This window comes from Belonocnema kinseyi, chromosome 1 (genome assembly GCF_010883055.1).
Source record: "Belonocnema kinseyi isolate 2016_QV_RU_SX_M_011 chromosome 1, B_treatae_v1, whole genome shotgun sequence".
Classification (NCBI taxonomy): domain Eukaryota; kingdom Metazoa; phylum Arthropoda; class Insecta; order Hymenoptera; family Cynipidae; genus Belonocnema; species Belonocnema kinseyi.
In genome coordinates, this window is record NC_046657.1 from 72,287,383 (window position 1) to 72,302,361 (window position 14,979).

Genomic DNA, 14,979 nt, shown 5'->3' on the forward strand with positions numbered 1-14,979 from the left:
TCCGCAAAAATCTAAATTTTGTTTGAAATTAGGCTGTGGGTGTGGCTGTGGTTATTTAAAATAATTTCAGGTTCGGAATTAATTTGTAATCTTTTTCAAACTTCTAAATATCTCTTAAAATTATTCTAATTTTGTCTACAAATAATAAGTGTTTTATTGTTATTTGTAAACCCAAATTTTAAGGAAATGTCTTAAATTTACAGCATTTTCTCAAAGTGATAGGAAAAATTAAATTTACTTTTAAAGTTATATAGAAGTTCGGTAAGAATTTTAATAATAATTTTAAATTCGAAAAAATTTAAAACAACTTCTAGATTTCTCAAGATTTTGAAATAAAATTTTAAACCTTTTCAAGGATGCTTAAATTATTTAAAATTAAAATAATTAAGCTTCTAATTTAAGGACTTTTAAGTCGACAAAAATTAAAATTTTTTAATATTTAACGTTTCTAGTCTAAGAAAACTTAATGATATAATTTTCAAAATTTTTCAAGTTCATTATTTTATTCTTTGATTTGGAGTAATTGTTATATTGAGTATTTTAATACAACATTTTTAAAATCAAAAACTCTTAAACTACGATTTTGAAACTTTGAAATTCAAGAGTTCCACTTTGAATGCTTCCATTTGTTGTTTATTTTTTATTGCCTTGAATGGAAAAATGTTTAGAATAGAGTTGGATTTTTTTATATTATAATGACCACGAAAATATTTGAGAAATAGAAAAAAACGGAAAATGACTAGGACTTTTTTTTATTAAAACGGTCACCCTGTATATGTAACGCTTGGTAAGGTAGATATCGGAACTGCTATCGTGAGAGCTACATGCGCTTAGTGCATTATTTTCCTACATTCTTAACACCTGCGCGACACCTGCCATCAATTCGTTGAAGTTTTTCCCTCAATTCACTGATAAAAATATTATAACTCATGTCATTTCCAATAAAAAACATTATTTTTTATGAAAAATGTTCAAATTTACAAAAAGAATAATTTTAACCATGTTTTTTGCAATTGAATTTTTTCTGACCGACCCTTCTTATCAAATGTTTGAAAATGATTACATTTAAATAAATGACGGCTCATTTTTGCCGGGAAAACATTCTCTACAACTCTAACTGTTTCTAATTTTTAAAGTAGATTTTTCTACGGCTGATATCGTTAGAACAATTTTGGTAAACATATTTTAAACAAATAATTATATTTAAAGGTTATTATTATGGTTAGATATTATTATGGTTAAAAGTCGAAACAATTTTGTTGAAAATTCATCTTTTTTAATTGAATTGGAACTATTTTTGGTATAAAATTAAAATCCTTTTTTGGTTGAAATATCAAATATCGCGTTTATCGTTAAGAATTCATCCTTTTTGGTTGAAAAAACAAATATTTAGTTGGAAGTGGGACTACTTTGTTGAAAATTTATTTATTTGGTTGATGATTCATCATTTTATCCGACAAACCTTTTTTTTGTTGTTAAAAATTTAATTATTTTATTATAAATTATGTGTTTTGACTGAGAATTTAAATCGTACATGTGTAGTTTAAAAATGTGGTCAAAAGCTTTTTTAAAAGTTCAAATATTTGATTGAATATTCATGTATTTTGTAAAAGAAATTATCTATTTTGGTAGAAAATTTATCTAATTGGTTGACAATTGATCTTTTTAGATGTAAATTAGATATTTCTTATTTAGAATTAATTTCTTTAACTGAAAATGTAACTTTTCCTTTTTTGTCAAAAACTGGTCTTTCTTGTAGAAATTTAATTTTCTTCGTTGAAAATTATACTATTTGGCTGAAAATTCTCTTTGATTTTATTAAAAATTAAGTTTTTTATTGAATATTTGATCATTCTATTTTTGAAAATTTAACTTCATCTTTTTGGTTAAGAATTAATTTCTGTGGTTGAAAATTTAACTATTTTGTTAAGAATTCGTTTTTTAAATAAAAATTTATTTCACTATCTGAAAATTTACGTAATTTATTTTTAGTAAAAAATGTTGTGTTGAAAATTAATGTATTCGGTTAACAATTAATTTCTTTTTAGTTAAAGTTTTATAATTTTAGTTGAAAATTCAATTTAATTATTCGATTTTTGTGTGGAAAATTTACCTTTTTTGATGGAAATGTAATCTTTTTCATTAAAAAATGTTTTAATTTTGTAGAGAATTTAACTGTTCTATTTTTTGTTATGAATTCATTTCTTTGTTTAAAAAAATATATTTAGTCAAAAATTTTTGTTTTTTTGTGATTAAAAATTAATTTTTTTGGTTGCAAATTCGTCTCTTTTTAGTTGAAAGTTAATTAATTATGCTGAAAACGCGCTTTTTAAATTAGAATTTACTTTTATAACTGCAAAATAAACTATTCCAGTTTTGGTTCGTAAATTTCTCTTTTTTAGTTGAAAATTTATATATTTGATTTAAACTACCTTTTTTGTTTAAAAGATTCGTCTTTTATGTTAAAAATTCAATTATTTTTTTGAAAATTTTGTTGTTGTTGTAAAATTGTTTGTTTTAATTGAAAATTGAATTCTTCCATTTTCGGTTGAAAAATCTTTTCTTTTTAATGAAAACACTTCTTTGTTGAAACTTAATTCATTTTTTTTTGGTAGCACATTTATTTTTCTATCATTTTAACTATTTTAATTTTGGAAGTTGATCTTTTTCAGGTGAAAATTTATTGACTTTGTTAAAAATGTGCCTTTTTTGGTAAAAAATTAATCTTTTGCGATAGAAATTCAATGAACTATTTTGTTAAAAATTCTTATTTTTGGTTGAAGATTGATCATTTCAGTTGAAAATTCATGTTTTTATTCGATTGTTTTTTGTGGAAAATTGACCTTTCGAGAAGGAAATATAATAATTTCCGCTGAAAAATATTCCGTTTTGTAGAGAATTTAATTACTTTATTTTTTGTTAAGAATTCATTTCGTTAGTTGAAAAAAAAAATATTTAGTTAAAATGCGTTTATTTTTTTTTTTTAATTTTTATGGAAAATTCATCTTTCGGGTTCAAAATTCCACTATTTGGTCAAAAATTCATATTTATTTTTGAAGATTTATCACTGCAATTAAAAATTAATTTCTTCGGTTGAAAATTCGTTTCTTCTTGGTCGAAAATTAATTTTTTTAACTGATGCTCTAAATATTTCATTTTTGTTTCAAAATTTATATTTTTAGTTAAAAATTAATTATATGTGCTTAAACTTCTTGTTAATTTGGGCAACATTCATAAATAGTTGATAAATTTTATACTTTTTTTAAACAAATTTAATAAACAAAAGCACAGATGAGGTATTTATTGAAAGAAAAATTCGGGTTTTACGATGAAAAATTTTTTAATTAGGAAATTTTTGATAATTTTTAAAAATCATAATTTATTAATTACTTTTATGATTTTTCATAAAGAATTTAACAAAAAATTGTATTTTTCGGGCATCTGGCGAGGGGCTATTTTTCTATGTCAATATTTTTAATTGGGAACTTATTGATAATTTCATTAACACTTATACTTAGTTGACAAATTCTAAGATATTCTAAACAAGCTTAATAAGCATATGCACTATTTGGGCATTTGTCGACGAAAAAGTTTTTTTTTTCAATCTTAGTCCTTTCAGTTTATTACCTTCACCATTTTAATAATGCTGCAACTTCAGGATAATGCATTTATTTATCAAATTTGTTTTTAAAATAAAATAAAATTGATTAAATAATTATGAATTTTACTGAAATGATCGTGAAGTTCCCAAAAACATGCCTGAATAATGCATTTGTTTATCAATTTTGTTTATAAAAAATTATATTTATCAACTGATTATGAAATTTTCTGAAATTATCATGAATTTTCTCATTAAAAATACTGAAATCGAAAGAAAAATAATTCTTCGGTCAACAGATGCCCCAATAATGAATTTGTTTCATAAAATTGTTTTAAAAAAGTCATAAAATTTATCAGTAGATTATGAATTTTTTCTGAAATCATCATGACGTTTCATGGAAAAGATGTCATCGAGAAAAACAAATTTTTCTTTCGACAAATGCTTTATCTATGCTTTTGTTTATTAATTTTGTTCAAAAAAGTAAAAAAATTAACAAATATTTATGAATGTTGCACAAATTGTCACGAAGTTCCCAAGTGAAAGAATGGCATACAAAAAAATGAATTTTTTGGCCAACAAATGCCCGAATAATGAATTTGTTTATTAAATTTGTTTTAAAAGATCATGAAGTTAATCTATAAATTATGAAATTTTCTAAAATTAGCATGAAGTTACTAATCAAAAAATATTATTAACAATAGGGGATTCAGGAAGAAATTTTTATGTCATTACATTATTTTTATCCACATTTCTTGCAATATGACTTCATGAAACGTAAAATTATGGAAAATTGTAAACAAACATTCTTTTAACAAATAATTTGTTTAAAAAATTTCTTTTGTTTATTATATAATTTTGAAAAATCGAAAGTCTAATGTATAAACCAAGCTCAATAACTCTATTAGAAATCTTATAAGCTTTTCTTTTAGATTTTTTTTTCCAAATCAGTCAATATTTGTTGGCTGTCCGTTATTTTTAACCAAAAAAGTCATTTCTTCATTAAAAAAATCATTTTTATTAAAAAAATATAACAAAAACTTCTTAATTAATTAATTTTCCAATGAAAATATAATTTTTCAAACGATAAAATTAATTTTTTATCTCAGTGATGGTTTTTCAACCAAGAATATGTATTTTTGATTTGTTGATTTGTTGATTTATAATTAAATTGAAAGCCTAATTTAAAAAGCAGGCTTATCTTATCTTATAAGATTTGTGCCAGATTGCTTTTGGTCCAAATCGGTGAATATTTGTAGGCTGTACGTTATTTTGAACCAAAAATGTCATTTTTTTCCTCACTAGGTTTTTTTTTCAAAACTCAAGTTAATGACTCGATTGAGTCAACTAGAAATTACAGTTGGCAAACGATGCGGAAGGTGGCACCACCTTACTCTCCAGCCAGTGGCGCCAACTTACGGACTTTGATCCAAGTTTCTCGTATTTCAAATCAGTCGAGTACTTCCGGAAATAATTTTTTAAATTATTAATTTTGTAATTTTGGGTTAACAAAATAAATAAAATTTTTAAAATCTTGCTGTACAATTTGAAAATTAAAATAATTTAAATGAATGAGTTTCAAGTTCCTTATTTAGGAATGCTTTAATTTTTAAATGAAATTTTTGGAACAGTTCAAGATTTAGGGTTATAATTTAACTAATTTTCGAGGGGAAAAAAAAAAAACTAAAAATATGGCCCAACGGAGGTAGATTATTACGGATTACCCTGTATTATCTCTATATAAATAATTACTCTGGATTACCAAAAATTACTCCCATTTGCACCTAATTACTCTGGATGAGATACAGTTATGGTAGATTAGTCCTTCTGAACAAGACTCAGGCAAATTTTCCACAAAAAAATAATTAGTTTTTGATCAAATCGTCAGATTTTATAACAAAAAGATTATTTTTTGTCAAAAAATTAGAAATTTCAACAAAATACATGAATTTTCAATGAATTTAGACTTACTAATAAAAATGTCAATGTTCCACAAAAAATGGAACGCTTAAATTTTTAGATAAAAAATAAATTTAAATTCGAAAAAAATCTGTAAAGGTAAATGAAGAAACTCTAGCCGACAAAATGACTTTTTAACAAAATTGTTTATGCTTTTCAACAAAATATATGAACTTTCAACCATATAGTTATATCTTTAACTAAGAAAATTAATTTCCTATATAAAAAGATTAATTTTCAACAAAATACATGCAGTGGAATAGTTAATTGTTCAGTTAAATAATCAATTTTAGGCAAAAACAAATTAATCTAAAATGATGTATCTTTAACTGTACTAGTTAAATTTTACAGTTGAAAAATAAATTTTGATTAGAGAAACTGAAGAACTAATTTTCAACATTAATAATAAATCTTTAACTGCACTTGTTAATTATTTAGTTGAAAAATAAAATGTCTACCAAAAAGCAACCATTTTTTACCAAAAAAGTTAAATCTTCGACCAATGAGGGGAATTTTTAATTAAAATGAACCATTTTCTACCGAAAAATGACTTTTTAATTAAATTGTTTATTTCTCAATGAAAAAGATTAATTATTAACAAAATAGTTGGATTTTCAACGAAATACATGAATTTATAACGCATTAGTTGAGCTTTTAACTAACAAAGACAAATTTTCACAAAATTGGTCTAATTCCCAACTAAAAGACATAAATTTTCAACCAAAAATAGAATAGTTTAATTTTGATTTAAAAAATTAATTGTGAAGGAAAATCAAGAATAATCATTAACTAAAGCTATGTATATTGAACTAACCAAATTGTTTAATTTTCAACAAAATAGATGAGATTATAACAATCTAGTTAAATTTTCAACCAATAATATTAATTTTTCATCAAGAAGAACTCATTTTCAACCAAGTATATCAGTTTTTATCTAAACAACATTAGAATAGTGAAAATTTTATAAAAATAAATGTTCAAAAAAAAAAAAAAAAAAAAACGAATTTTCAACAAATGAGTTTTTTTTCATAACAAAAATTATTTTTTAACCCAAATTAAAATAATTAATTTTTCTGTTAAAACAATCAATTTTTAACCAACAAAATGAATTTCCAACAAAATAATTCAATTTTAAACCCAAAAGGTGAATTGTTTACCAAAAAAGATACAGTTTTAATCAAATGTATAAATTTTCAACTAAAAATGATAAATTTACGAACCAAAAATAAAATAGTTCGATTTGCAGTTAAAAAAGCAAATTAAAAAAAAATTCAAAATAATTAATTAATTTTCAACTAAAAGTATCAATTTTTAACAGAAGAGATTAATTAAGTTATTAAGTTATTAATTAAGTTAAGTTCTCTACAAAACAGAATATTTTTTAACGAAAAAATTTAATTTCTATCAAAAAAGGTACATTTTTTTACTAAAATTCGAATAATTAAAGTGAATTTTCAACTAAAATGATGAATTTTTAAACAAATGTTTAATTGATTTTCCAACCCATAAGAATAATTTCCAACGAATTTTCAACCAAAAATTTGAATTTTTGACCAAATAGTGGAATATTCAAAACAAAAAATGAATTTTCTATACAAATTAAAAAAAAATTTATATAAATATTTTTTTCCAACCAAAAAAATGGATTCTCAACAAAAAATAAAATAATTAAATTCTCTAAGAGCAGAACATTTTTTAATTTTATACCAAAAAATAACTTTTTGTAAACAAAATTTAAATTTTCGAGCAAAGAGGTAATTTTTTAACTAAAATTGGAAATCTTCAATGGAAAAAGCTATTTATTTAACTTAATTGTTTAATTTGCAAAAAAATAGATGAAAAGGTTAACCAACTAGTTGAATTTTCTACGAATTTTTTTTTTATCCAAAAATATGAATTTTCAACAAAATACCCTAATTCTTTTGATGCGAATCAATTGACCTACAATATTAATACAATATATTAATGAATAAGGAAATTATGATATTTAGTAATATTTGAAACTACTATTTTAAACAGAAAAACTTTTTTCATCGACCTTAATAAAAAATGTATGAGTAGAAAAAAAATTTTCATCATAAATTTTCAAATAAAATAATTCTGACTGATAGGGATTGTAATATTATTCTGATAGTCGCCAATTTGTTTATGCCTGAATTTTTAAATTAATAAGTCATATTGGCATTTCGCCAGCCTCATTATTTAAAATATTGAAATAAAATATTATTATTATTAATTGAAATTTCTTTATAGCCTTCCGTAAAAAACTATTTTTGTGTATTTTTTTAACTTTCTTTTTAAAATATTTTTTCGAAAAAAAATAAAATGTATATTTCAATGAAATTGTTTTCAAGATGCACAAAATTGCATTAATGTAAAATTTCTGTTCATTTATACATATTAATCATCAAAATTTATGTTTTATATGTATAAAAAAGTAAAAGTGGAAGTCATTCATTCAAAAAGAAAAATTTTATATTTTCAATATTTGTCAGTTTTCTTTATGTAGTTCTGAAATTCGCAAATATAACATAATTGTCCACTTAAAAAAGGTTTTCATATACAATTTTTTTTAAGTTTTCTATTTTTTATGCCAAAAACTAACAAATGTCATACGTTCGAATTAAAAACTAAAGTTTTGTTTAGAGAATTCCTTTTTTTATTAACTTTTCTTCAAAAATTCTTTTTCTTGTTAAATTCCACTCCTTTTATTGAAAAATTGAAATAATTTTTGTTTAAAAATTCAACTTCTCGGGGAAAAGTTTATTTTTCAATTTAAAATTTATCCTTATTTTCAAGTTTTTGTTCCATTATTAAAAAAATCGTAAATGCTTTCTCTATGAGGAAGCAAATAAATTTGCTAACGGGATGCAAAGTGCTCATGAAATGAGCACCATATAAATTTAAATACAAATAAAGTGGAAAAACTCGAGATCGAGTTCACAGCTAGTTCGACGAAGTAGTTAAATTTTCAGCTGAAAAAGATAAATTTGCAACCAATTAGTCTAACTTTTAACTAAAAAAGGTACAGAATATTTCAATTTTCATTTAAAAAATTAATTTGAAACAAAAACAAACTAAGTTTTCACTAAAATGATGTATCTTTAATCAGAATAGTTAAATTTTCAGATGAAAATAAAAACTCAACTAAAAAACAATAATGTTTAAACAAAAGAGTTGAATTTTTGACCAAATAGGTGAATCTTTAACTGAAATGAAGAATCCTTAACGGAAAAAATAATTGTTTAACAAAATTGTGGAATTTTTAAAAAAATAGATCAAGTTTTAACCAAATAGTTCAATTTAAAACCAAGAAGAATAATTTTTAACTAATAAAAATAAATTTTCCACCAACGATGGAATAGTTAAATTTTCAGTTAAAAAATAAAATTTCAACCAAAAAGAAAGGTTTTTTAAGAAAAGAGTTACACTTTTGATCTAAGAGTAGAATTTTCAACTTTAGTAAAGAATCCTCAATTGAAAAAATGATTTTTTAATAAATCTGTTGAATTTTCTACCAAGAAGATTAATTTGTAATGAAAGGGATAAATTTGAAACAAAAATGTAATAGTTAATATTTCAAACAAATTGGATTTTAATTAAAAATTAAAAACGGTTGATGTCAAACAAAAAAGAACTTTTTTCAAGACACTTTTGGAATGCTCAACAAAAAAGACGAATTTTCAAGCAAACCGTTGTCTCTTTAACCACAAAGAATACTTTTCAACAAAATTGTTTGAATTTTAACAAAGTGGATTATTTTAGAACCGAATAGTTGATTTTTTAACCAAAAATATTTTTTATCACTAAGAATAATAAGTATCTACTGAAAAAGCCAAATAAAATTTTTAACAAAGAAAGTTAATTTTCTACCAAATATTTGAATTTGCTGATAAGTATAATTGAATTTTAAAATAAGAACACAAATTTCTAACGAAATAGTTAAGTTTTCATTTAAAAAATGACTTACAAACTTGTTGATTTTTTTATAAACTAGATTAATTTTTATCCAAATATTTAAACTTTCAACAACTAAAAAACAAAATTTTTTCAACACAAAAGTTAAAATTTCGAACAAAATAATGAATTTTCAACTATAATGAAGAATTTTCTTCAAAAAAAGACTTTTCAAGAAAATTATTAAATTTTCTACAAAGCTACAAAAGCTTCGACAAAATAACTAATAGATGATATTAAAACCAAAATGGATTTCGATATGGAATTAAAAAATAGTTAAAGTCAACGAAAAAAGACGAATTTTTAATAAAATTGGAAGAATGAATTCTGAAAAAGATATGAGCTTTTATAAGCAAAAGCTAATTGCTACCCCATAGTTGAATTTTACCATTTTTAATTTAATATATAACCCCAAAACACAAACTTTCAACGCAATTGTTGAATTGTAAATCAAAAAGTGACTTTTGCAAAATTGTTGAATTTTCTATAAAGTAAAAAAATTTTGAAACTAAATAATTAAATTTCAAGCAGCAACAAAAATTATTTTCAAGCGAAGAGAATATTTTTAATCCTCAATAGTTAAATTTTTAACCAAAGAGATGATCTGTTAATTAAAAAAGATAGATTTTCAACCAAATAGTTTAATTTTTTACTACAAAGGATAAATTGCTAAATAAAAATTACTGGTACATTTTTCAGCATAAGAGCTTAATTTTTTATCAATAAAAAAATTAAATATAATAGTCAAGTTGTTAACTAAAGAGGCGAATTTTTAACCAAAGCAGTTAAACGTTTAGTTTAAAAATTAGTGTTTTACAAAAAAACAAAGATCTTTCAACAAAATTATTACATTTTAAACTAAAATAATGAATTTCAAAGTAAAAAATGATTTGCATATTTATGTTGAATTTTCTACCATTTAAAATAATGTTTAATAAATAATGGATTTCCTAATCAGAAACATGAATTTTCATCGAAGAAGATTAATTTTCTTCCGACGAATTTGAATTTTTAAACAAGGATTTTAATTTTTAATTAAAACAATTAAATTTTCTAATAATAAGTAAATTTTTAACTAAAAATGACGAGCTTTCAACGAAGTAGCACCATTTTTCTTTAAAGAGATGAAATTTGAACAAAAATAATACTAAGAAGATTAATTTCTTGTTGAGGAAGACAAATTAAAGAAAGAAATTTTCAATAAGATAGTTGAAACCTAATAAATTAAAAAAAAATTAATTTTAGTTGCAGATGGTTTTCTTTGAAAACTAAACTTTATTCTTGAATACTCCTTTTTTTATTACTTGGAATCTAATTTTTTCAACTAAAATTTAAATATTTTATTTTGTGGGGTAATTTTTGTTTCTTTGTTGATAATAAACAGCTTATTTGTTAAAATTTCTTTGTTTTTATAGAAAACTAAAATTCCTGCTTGATAATTCATCTTCTTGCTTAGAAACTGAACTATTTTTTTTACAGTAGAAATTTTTAGTTGACAATTTTTTTGTTTTGTTACAAATTCGTTGTTCGTCGTACAAAATTAATCTTTTATTTAAAAATTCACCATTTTGGTTTAAAAGTAAAATATTTTGATGAAAAATTTACTATTCCATGTTTTATTGTACATTTTTAATTTTTAAGTTGAGAATGTAACTATTTGGTTGAAAATTAATTTTTGCTTTTGGAAATTCATGTCTTTTGTTCAGAATTAATCTTTTTGGTTAAAAAAAAACTTTTTTTGTGTGTTTAAAAATTTTACTATTTTATTAAAAATTTGTCTTTTTGTTTGACTTCAACTATTTTTAAATTTCAAATAGAAATTTTCGTTGGCTTGAACATTAACTCTTAGTTATTTTTTATAAGCTTTTGTAGCTTTGCGGAAAATTGAACAATTTGTTTTAAACAAATCGTTTTTTGTTTGAAGGTACTTCTTTGTATTTAAAAATTTACTTCTTTGATCGAAAATTTAACTTTTTTGTTAAAAAATCCTTTTTTGGCTAAAAATTTATTTTCTAACTATAAATTTAACTATTTTCATTGAAGATTCATTATTTAAGTATAAAATGTATCTCTTTGGTTAATAATATAACTATGTGTATTAAGGGTATTAAAAATTAGTCTTCCCTTTTGAAAATTAAACTATGTGGTTCAAAATAACCTGTCCTTGTGGAAAATTAATGTATGAAAAAAATCATGTTTGGGTTTGAAGTTAAATTTTTTCTTGAAAATTCGTCTTTTTTATTATTATCAACTGTATTATATTTTTAATCAAAATCGTTTTTTCTTGCAACATCAACTATTACTTTTGCCTTTGTAAATTCATCCCTTTAACTGAAAACCCAGTGGGCACAAAATTTGGCGATGTCTTTAAGCATCGTTACGACATCTTTACGACAACTTTACGACATCATATGTCCATATCGTTTCACTGTCTTTATGATGTCGTAAAGACATCGTCAGATCATGCGACTTATTTACGATATCGTAAAGGCACCTATACGACATGGACATAGGATGTGGTAAAATTATCGTAAAGATGTCGTAAGGATGCCGTAAAGACGTCGCCAAACTTTGTGTCCATTGGGAATTCATCCACTCAGTAGAAAATTCAACAATTTTATTTAAAAAACATTTTCTTTAGTTTAAGATTCATTTTCGTTGAAAATTCACCTCCTTCATCAAAAGTAAAACTTTTTTTTGTTATAAAATCGTTAATTTCTGGTGTTAATTTTCTTCTTGAGCTGAAAATATAACTAGTCAAGTTGAAGGTACATATTCTTAGTTGTAAATTTCGTGAAGTTGCGTGAAACTCCAAACCTAAAAAGACGAATTTTCAATAAAACAGTTCTATTTCCACTGAAAAATGGTGTTTCAAAAAATAGTCGAATTTTCTAGAGGAAAGATTATGTTCCATTCAAAATTACGAATTTTTCAATAAGATGCTTGAATTATCAACCTAAATTACTGCCAGTTATCTGGATTACACGTGGATTATACCTAGACCGTGATGGATGACACCAGATTGTAACTCGAATCCTCCGGATTACAAGTGAATTACTCCGACTTACAAGTGTATTAGTATGATTTACAAGTTTATTACTCCGGAATACTAGAATTACTCTAGATTACAAGTGGATTACTCCGAGTCAGAGATGGAATAATACAGATTGTAACAGGATGACTCTGGATCACAAGTGAAGTACTCCGGCTTACAAGTGTATTACTTCGAAATACTAGAATTACTACTAATTACTCGAATTACTCTGAATTACAGGTAGATTAATTTGAGTCAGAGCTGGATCACTTCAGATTGTAACTGGATTACTCTTCCTTAACAGCAGATTACTCCGATTAAAAGTGTATTATTCCGATTTACAAGTTTATTACTCCGAAATATTACATATACTCTAGATTGCCATTGGATCACTCCGAGTCAGAGATGGATTACTCCAGATTGTAAGTGGAATATTTCGGATTACAAATAAATTACTCCGACTTATAAGTGTATTAATTCGAAATACTAGAATTACTACGAATTACTCGAATCACTCTGGATTATAGGTAGATTACTTTGAGTCAGAGCTGGATGACTCCAGATTGTAATGGGATTACTCTTCATTATAAGTAAATTAATCCGACTTATAAGAATATTTCTCCGACTTACAAGTTTATTACTCCGAAATACTAGAATTACTCTAGATTACAAGTGGATTACTCCGATTTAGAGATTGATTAGTCCAGATAGTTACATGATGACTCTGGATTACAAGTAACAACTGTACGACACCAGATTATAACTGGATTACTCTTTCTTGCAAGTAAATTACTCCTATTCACAAATGCATTACTCCGAAATATTAGAATTACTACAAATTACTGCAAATTACAAGTAGATTACTCCGAGTCAGAGATAGAGAACTCCAGGCAGTAACATGATGACTCTGGATTACAAGTGAATTATTAAGACGTACAAGTGTATTACTTCGAAATATTAGAATGATTACGAATTTCTCAATTAACTCTGGATTACAAATTGATTACGCCGGAATAAATAAACCTGAAAATGGGATATGCTACTTATAATGTTTCTGTAGGACTTTAGTAGATCTGGATAAAAAATTATAGGGCAGACAAGGGCTGAAAATGGGATCAGCTATACTTACAATATTTAAAAGCTTTTTTTAAGCAGAAATAGCGCTGAACTTAGGATAATGATACTTATGGGGGATTTAGAGCTAGGTCCAGAATGGTAGGGTATGAATAGGACTGAAAATGGGATTTTTTATTCATAATCTATTTACGGGTGCATTTAAAACTGAATCGGGCTTTATAGAAAATAAATAGGGTTAACAATGGGATATGATTCTTCAAGAATAATTAATGGGCCTTATGATCCTAGATCGGGAATCATAGGACACACAGAGCGCTGGAAATGGGATATGCTACTTACAGAGAATTTTTAAACTGTATCGGGAATGATAGGGCTGGAAATGGGATTAGCTACTTATAGTCTATATGTGTGGGGTTCTTAAACCTATAATTATAGTTAATTTATACGGCTTTCTAGAACCGAAACGAGAATTACAAGACATAAATTATAGGAGATAAAGAAGTCTGGACATGGGATAGGCTACTTAAATTGGTTTTGAGATTAGGATATGGAATCATATGTTATAAGTAGGGCTTGAAATGGAATATGCTACTTATATTCTATTTAAAGGGGGTTTTAGAGCTTGGTCAGGAGTTATGGGGCATTGCTAGCGACGTAGATTCGATCCGCTACTTATAGATTTTTCTAGATCTGTATATAGAATGACAGGACATAAAAATGACTGGAAATGGTAAGGGGATACTTGATAAGGCTGGAAAGGGAATATTCTACTTATAGGGTATTTATAAGACTTATCAACCCCTATAAATACTCTATAAGTAGACTATCCCTTTTCCTTTTTGTAGGACTGGATAAGCCCTATAAATACCCTACAGGTGGACTATCCCTTTTCCAGCCCTGTCAATTCCCTATCATTTATAGATCTTGATAGAGGCAGAAAAATGTTAGGGTACGAAATGTTGCACTTGATTGGTCAAGCAGGGTGAACGCGAGGTAGGCACTTCAAATTGAGGGAGGACTCCGATACAGAAAGCACGTTAGAGGCCTGTAAGTATGGAAAGTTTACCTCAGATTGGTATAATCAGCTTAATTCAGTTCAGTTCATAATCAGCCCTGTTTCAACGATCACCTTCAACGTTTTGAATTCCCAGTTTTTTCGGTGGACCTGAATTAGGAATTATAGGGCAGAAATAGGACTTGAAAAGGGATCTTCTATTTATAATAAACACTAAACTCTCGATATAAGACTCCCCTTATGAAATTTATGGAACTGATAGCCGCCGCAGATTCTTGATGAGAGGAGCCGCACGGCCAAAAGAGAAAATGTGCTGAGTCAAGCTTAACAAATAGCTCG